This window comes from Emydura macquarii, unplaced genomic scaffold (assembly GCF_026122565.2).
Source record: "Emydura macquarii macquarii isolate MOO-44397 ecotype Brisbane River unplaced genomic scaffold, CSIRO-AGI_Emac_v2 contig_2795, whole genome shotgun sequence".
NCBI classification, from domain to species: domain Eukaryota; kingdom Metazoa; phylum Chordata; order Testudines; family Chelidae; genus Emydura; species Emydura macquarii.
Window position 1 is genome coordinate 1,381,301 of NW_027132932.1, and position 7,582 is coordinate 1,388,882.

Consider the following 7,582-nt stretch of genomic DNA (forward strand, 5'->3'; position numbering starts at 1 on the left):
GCTTTTGCCCTTTGTTCAGGTATTCCCAAAGTTTAGGACATTAGCAGCCTATAATTGCCTACAAAGGGTCTGGATACCTGGAGGACTCTTTAATCTCGCAAAGGTGTAAAAAGATCTAGTGGCTTGAAGTTGAAGTTAGAAAAAAATCAAACCAGCAATAGGGTGTAAATTTTTAGCAGTGAGTATAATTAAGCATTGGAACAGCTTTCTAAGGCATGTGGTAAATTCTCCATAATTTAGAGTCTTTGAATAAAGATTGGACGCCTTTCTAAAAGATAGGTTGTACTTCAACCACAAGTTGTTGGCCTCAATACAGAAATCACTGGATGAAATTCTAAGGCCTGTGTTATACAAGGAATCAGACTAGATGATCACAATGATACCTTAAAATCTATGAATACATGAATCTATTAAAAATATGAATCTGAATCTATTAAGGTTTTATAAAGAATGTTCAGAGTTGTTTCTATTCTGTTTTAAATTCAGCTTAATTATATTTTTCGCCTGTTTTTCTCCAGCCAATAGTAGGCAAGAATATTACAATAGCACACACTTATGAATGAAAATCCACCAATAGCAGCAAGGAGCTGAACTCTCAGATTCCACTAAGACCTTTCATGTAGACATATATATGTAGGTCCTTACATGGTGCCAATCATCATGATGTTGGAGCCCCTCTGTAGTATAATACCTGTATGAAAACAGCAGGAATTTTGGGGGATTTTGGTGTTGGGAGGGTAGGTAGCAGAAGTTGCCAAAGAGTCTGTGCCTCAAAGGAGAGAGAACCGAAATTTCAGGGAGTCTCTGCAGAAGAAGAGAGGTGTGACTGGGGAGTTTGGTCCACATACAATTCAAAACTGACATACACAAACTTTTCTTATTATGAGGCAATAATGTCATTGCTTTTGTGGTTTATGAAGTCACTAGAGCCTCATGTTGGAATTAAATACCCATAATTCACAGTTGCCTGTTATGTATCCCATATGCAGACTCATTATTTATAGTCCTGTTTACATTTCAGCATAGATAGCTGTGGGTGTGTGTTTCGTGATGCTATTGTTTGCTCCAGTCCAGAAAAACATCACCTCCAAGCAAGCATATTTTTATCTATGTGCAAATATTGTCAATATTTGGGGCATGAAGAGGTGGCAAACACAGCTTTGCCAATTGTACATAGTGGAGTGTAGAGAATCTCTGTACATAATTAAGCCTCGTAATTCTGGCTCTTTTCAGATTAATGCAGAGGAAGAGATGGTAGCTTTGGTACTCTGGAATGCTGTTGTATGATTATGTCACAACTAATCTTTAATTGTTTCATCTGAAGAGTATTTATCTCATTTCCTCATCAATGGCTCCTCCTGGCTCCTTATAAATTGGATCCAGCTATTAGTAACATCCACTTTTCTCCCTGATGGTGGTCTGAGGTTGCAGACAGACACACTAGGCTTATAACAACTTTTAGTTTAGTCTTCCTAAGAGTTATGATGCTTTAAGACTCTTGCCTTTTTTCCCTCTCTAGAGATGAACGAACCTCATAAGGTTCAGTGGGTGGGTTTGGATAAGCCTCCGAAGTCTAGATGCTTATCTGAACCCAAGCTGGCAAAATCAGGCTGGAAACCTCAAGATAAAAGGCTTTTTCATGAGATTTCTGGCACTGTGGCTTCCTGTCTTTGGAAACAGAAGTGAAAATAAATGCCCGAACATTTCGGAACCTTGAAGATTCTGGGCCAGATTCTGAGATGTAGCTGAGGAGTACTCAGCAAAATTCAGGATTGGGGGGGGGGGGGGTCATGGGTGACTTTAAGCCGACTTTGTGCTCCCCCTGATCCTGAGACCCCCCGGCACTGGTACAGTTCTGATGGCTTCTCCAATATACACTGGCTGCCAATGCCCCAAGAAGTCAGTATAGCAGCCAGAGACCCCTGTGGTGGAGGCTCCCTGGCACTAGCTCAGAGATGGGGTAGTGGTACAGGAGCAACTGAAGATTCTCCAGTGCTGGGGCAATTCTCCAGTGACTTTAGGGCAACTTTGTGACACTGGAGCCATGCAGAGCTGCCCTGCCACATAAGGGTGCCAGGCTCTCCGTTTGGGTTGGAATTCAGTTTAGGAATGCCATGGATACAGGAAGTTGTTTTCAGTGGTGTGCAGTGACATTTTTTAGTATGACCTGCAACAACTTTCTAGATGACAGAAGGAAAGATTTATTTCCTAAAGACATGTATGCAGCGGTTAATAATGCAAATGCTTTCACTAGCTCTGTTCTGTCACGGGTGAGAGGTCTCTTAACTTGGTCTCAGCTGTAGCATAGCATTCGTGAGGGTAACAATGATAGCTGCCATCCTTTCTCTGGGCATATTTGATATTCTCTTGACTTCTCCACCCTTTTGTTTTGCCATTGCTGAGACTTTCGTTATTCCAAACTGAGATTTATACAGCAACCTCTATGGGGCTCTAATCTATGCCTTAAAGTTTTACAAAGAAATATTGTTTTGCAAAGCAGTGATTGGTGAGAAAGTATATGGAACAGAACAAGTGAAAGAGAAGCGTACAAAAAAAGGCAATTTTCTAGGATACAGTTCAAAACAGGAAAAGTCAGGCGTACTAATGAAGTGGAAAGTGTAGGAGGGACATATGTAATATGTAAATAGATTTATTCTTTTAGAAAACAGTCAAGTTTCAAACAAATTAATTATGTATGTCATTATCTAAGGACTTCGTTTAAAATGGCAATTTTCATCTACATATAATTTCTCTATGGCACGCTCTATGAATCTCTATTTTCTCTTGTATATAAGTTTAGTGGAAATTGAACAGTGGCCACTGCTGGCTGACTGCTGCTTACCTTGGTTCCTCCCTACAGCACCCGCCTTGTGTATTCTTTATACATTTGCATGCCTGACATTCCACAAAATGACATCCTCCATACACGGCATGTGAGGTCACGCTGTGCAGAGGACACCATTTCATTCTGTAGAACAAAATGGCATCCTCCATAAAGGCGTGGCCTTGCACGTGTAGTGCGTGCAAATGATCTTGCTTTTACACAGGGCACCATTTTGAAATGGCGCCCTCCACGGTCATTTTGGCCAGGGTCTGGAGTGAATAGGCCCACAGGCCACCATTTTCTGCAGCAGACAATGCATGCGTTACACGCATGGAGGCATGCATGGAGACATGGTGTTTTCCACACCAGCTTGCTCATCCCTATTTTTATCCTCAGACGTGGCCACACTTCTTTAAAGCCTGTTTTCTCATTTTGATTTGGTGAACCTCAGCAGCCTCTCTCAGACACAGAAAACCTCAGCAGCCCTGGCTCACATGTATAATAAAAATTCCCAACTCTTTCCACTGATGAAACCCCATCGTGGCACATGGCTGACAGATGAGCTTTAATAGCGTTTGCAAGGATATGTAGATGCACAAACAACTCTGATAAACAATGTTCAATTTCCTCATCTCCAAGAGTTACCAATGTATTTCTGAAATCTGGGTTCCTTTCTGCATTTAAACTGCTACAACATCAAGAACAGAATGAATCATCTTTTCACTCACCATTCATGTTAACTGATTAATCAGGAATGACAAGGGATTAGCAAAGTCCAAGTTAGACTCTGTGGGAACAAAGGATTCAATGATATATCATTAAAGATTAACCAATTGATGAAATTTTATGTGGACATCACTCCTGAAAAGTCAAGTGTATTTGGACAGATTGCATCGTTGAAATGTTTACTGCTATAGTATAGGTATAAATTCTTGTGTCAGCCACATGATCAGCACTTGTTTTACCAAAGAGGACTTTATAGCAAAAAGATTATTTTACCAAGTATGAAGATCAATGAGGTCTAGGATTCCAATAACATAACTAAATACCATTTTAAATGCCTCTTTCTGGTACGGTGGGTATACTCCTTTTCGTTAATTTAAAACTCATCTAAACTTTGTGGGTTCAAAGGCTGCACTAGGTGTGCTTTTCACTTTGAAGAGATTAAAAGAGGAAAAAGAAGAAAAAAGATCCAAAAAAAAAAAAAAAGAGATGAGAAATAAGGTGGAGGGAAAACTGAATAGAGAGAAATACTCTATTGATAAATTATACTTTATATACACATAAGACATCCACTTCTGCTTCCCTAGCTCTCAAAGGTCTCTGATATCCCTATACAAAGCATAGTCTTTCATTCATCTGGGGGGTAAAGTGAAATCCCCTCCTGCCAAGAATTATTCAATATATTCAGTATTGTAGAAAAAAATTAAATTAAAGGGAGGAAAGTTTCAAAAACTCAAACTAATGTGAATAAAAAAAAGAAAAAAGTTCACAAGTATTCATACTCCATGAAGTTTTCCCATTCCTAATTTACAGCTAGATTGTGCCTGTAAGCACCAATTCAGAAAAGTACTTAGAACATGTGCTTAAATGTAAGCATGTGCTGACATTCTTGGTGAATCAGGGCTTTACGGCATAGCCTAGAGAAATGCACAGTGTGGAGTTACACCATCTCCGTCAGAGCACCGGAAGACATTCTGCTTTGGGGAAGAATGATTTGCTGGTGCAAGCCAAACTGATACAAGACAGATTTAAACCGATATTTAAAGAGTGTCCACTAAACTAAATTACAATGGCTTAATTAAATCTGTTCAACTTCACAGCTTCTCTGTGCAGACCAGCCTTCAGAATTCTGGTCATAAGAATCACACTCACATTGGATGTCGCTGGTGTTGAACATTTTTGAAAATCCGACTCTCATTTAGGTTTTTAAAGAGAAGCCAAGCTCTTGAAAATCTGGCCTACAAATTATTTTAGTTATGAAAATATTTGCTGGTCAGGTTTTTTACTATTAGACCCAGTCCACTAACCTCTACACCCATAAATGCCTCATGCTATGTGCTGTACACAGGCCTTTTTAGAGATCATGGTAATTAAGCCATTTATCATTGGTCCCAAATGTTCACATTCCATATTATCATAGTTCTCAGCCCTGGAGAACTTTTTCATTTGGAGCAGATGGCTTTTTGTGCTATCACTTCAATACATCCAAGTTACTGAGTATAGGACTTTTTGAAAGTATGTCATTTGTATTGCTACTATGCTCTCCTAATGCAGGGATTGTTTTATTAGGAAAATGGTTCTTAGTAGTCAAGGGAACAGCTGATGTAGGGTAAGTGAAATTCAGGGTCCTCAGTGCCTAAATTGTTTTGGAAAATAGCACATGGGTTCCTAAATCACTTAGGCACTTTTGAAAATGTTACCCCTACTCTAAAAATTCATGGTTTAAGAACATATCTTCCAATCCTTATTCAGGCAAAACTAAGGGCAAGTTGTAAAACCTCATTTAATTTCAGCAAAAATTTCAAAGGAAATTAAAAAAAAAAATTCATTCAGAATATTTTAGGATTTTTTAAAAACAAATTCAGTTAAATATTTCTAAACAAAATGAAAATGCTTATGGTTTCTCCAATTGATCATTTTTCTTTTGTTTCAGTTTTTGAAAGTTGGAAATATTTAAATTCTTATTTTTTTAATTATTCTTCTCTCCCTTCTCTGCTGGGAAAAGGGGGGAAACGTAAAAAGAAAAAGCAAAGGGAAAAAATGTTTTTCCTGTTTATTTCATGAGGAAAAAAAGGGGGAAACCCCTAAAAGGTAGAGAAAGGTAGGAAATAACTTCCAGAAATGAAATATTTAATTTTCAATTCTAAATGTTACAAAACAAAAAATTTTATTTTCATTTTATTCCTAAATATTTTGAGAAATTAAAAAATGTTAACCACATTTTCCATGAAAATGTTCTATATGGTTGAAAAGTCATTTTTAAAGAAAACTCAACTTTTCAATCAATTTTTTTTTTGACCCACTGTAGGCAAAATTTCCCCCCAAATTGGTTTGGATCCCAGTAAGCAGCCTGAACTGATTTCAGTGACTAGCCAGTTCTCAGACTCAGGTGGATCAACTTTCCTTCCTGAAAACATGCTACTTTGATCCATACTCAGAGCAGAGATGCTTGTGGAGAGAAGATGGTTTGAGATAGTTCTGCTTCCATGGGTGGCTGGTGAACCCCCTGTTAGGGGAGGCTAGCCCATGGCCCCACCCCTCTGCTTGAGGCCACGCCCTTCCCACCCCCCAAGCTGAGCCCCCTACTGCAGCTGGTCGGGAGGAGGAACCCCTTCCAGCCTGCCCGAGTTGCCAACCGCCCAGCTCCAGGCAACTAGGGCCCTGGGTGTGCAGGCCTCAGCGGCCCCAAGTCCCAGCCAGCAGGCGGCTCCAGAACCAGGTGGCTTGGATGGCCCCGAGTCCTGGCCACACGTGGCCCCAGCACTGGGTGGCCCCAGCTGCCCTGAGTCCCAGCCCGGCCGCACATGGCACCAGTGCCAGGTGGCCCTGAAGCATCAGCTGGGTGTGGCCCCAGCCACCTCAGAGTACCAGCTGCCCCAAGTCCCTGCCAGGCAGCAGGAGGTCCCAGCGCCATGTGGCCCCGGCCGCCCCGAGTCTCAGCTGGGCGGCAGGCGGCCCCAGCGCCACATGGCCCCTGAGTTCTGGCTAGGCCGCATGTGGCTGCCCTAGACACTCACACCAAAGAAAGCTTTGAACCAGGTCCGCCCCCTTTTATTTTCTTCTGAGTGAATTAGGTTGTAATATCAGACAACTTCATTACTACCTAATTTCAAATCCCTCCTGGGAAAACAAAGAATCCAAATGCCTTTTTTTTTTTTTTTTTTTAACTATTTGAGATGCGGGAGGGTAATAGCAAAATAAACTCATAAACTTTAAGGTCAGAAGGGACCATTGTGGTCATCTAGTCTGACCTGCACATCACAGGCCACAGAGCCAACCTCACCCAGCCACTCCTGTAATAGGCCCCAAACTTGTGGCTGAAGCCCTCAAATCATGGCTTAAAGATTAAGCTTTTATTTAGTGGGGGGGGGGGGGAGGGTAATTGCAAAATAGACTCATTCAATCCAGGTTTTTACTTTACCAGCACTTTTTGGGCCTTGTAACAGGGCAGGCTCCATGCCTATCCTGCAATCCCACATAAACACTCTTTTACACACCTCCTGTTTGTGTTACCACCACCATGCCACCCCTGTGTAGCAGCCCTGTCTACAGTGTTCTTTGGATATCAGCCTTTTCTCCAGAGAGAAGAAGACTTCTCACCCTCCTGTAATCCCTTTCCCCAGGTCTCTGCTAGCTATTCCCCTTCTCCCCACCCTTCCAGGGCTTTTTAACTACCCCTCCCAGCCGATGGGACAATTAGCTCCTTAGCACCCACAGCTCATAGTCTGATTGGGTAATTAAGTACTCCATTCCTCACTCAAATCTTCTCCGGAGGGGAATCTATCAGAGCTTAAGTCATCGACATGCTGGGACAGCTGTTAGCTCTCAGCACTCTGTCACAGGCCTCTTTATTTCCCTTAAAATATGCATGATGTGAACCAAACAAAGAAACAACCTCCTGTGGAATTCTTTAAAATAACATGTTAATAAATGTGATTGGCTCTTAAAATGAATAGCTGCTTTAAAGCAGGTAAACCTATGGTAAAGGAGTGGTCTGAGCGTAGAACTAAGAGCCAGGACTCCCTGTGTGTTAAC

General features: G+C 41.3%; 1 long non-coding RNA gene across 1 annotated transcript; it reads right to left on the minus strand.

The window, feature by feature from the left end:
- Nucleotides 1-664: 664 nt before the first annotated feature.
- LOC137166059 (uncharacterized) lies at nt 665-6,825 on the minus strand. The gene is made up of 3 exons (XR_010923546.1): nt 6,799-6,825; nt 3,553-3,611; nt 665-804 (listed from the first exon to the last, which is right to left on the minus strand). It is a non-coding gene; the product is annotated as an uncharacterized lncRNA (long non-coding RNA).
- Nucleotides 6,826-7,582: the final 757 nt, after the last annotated feature.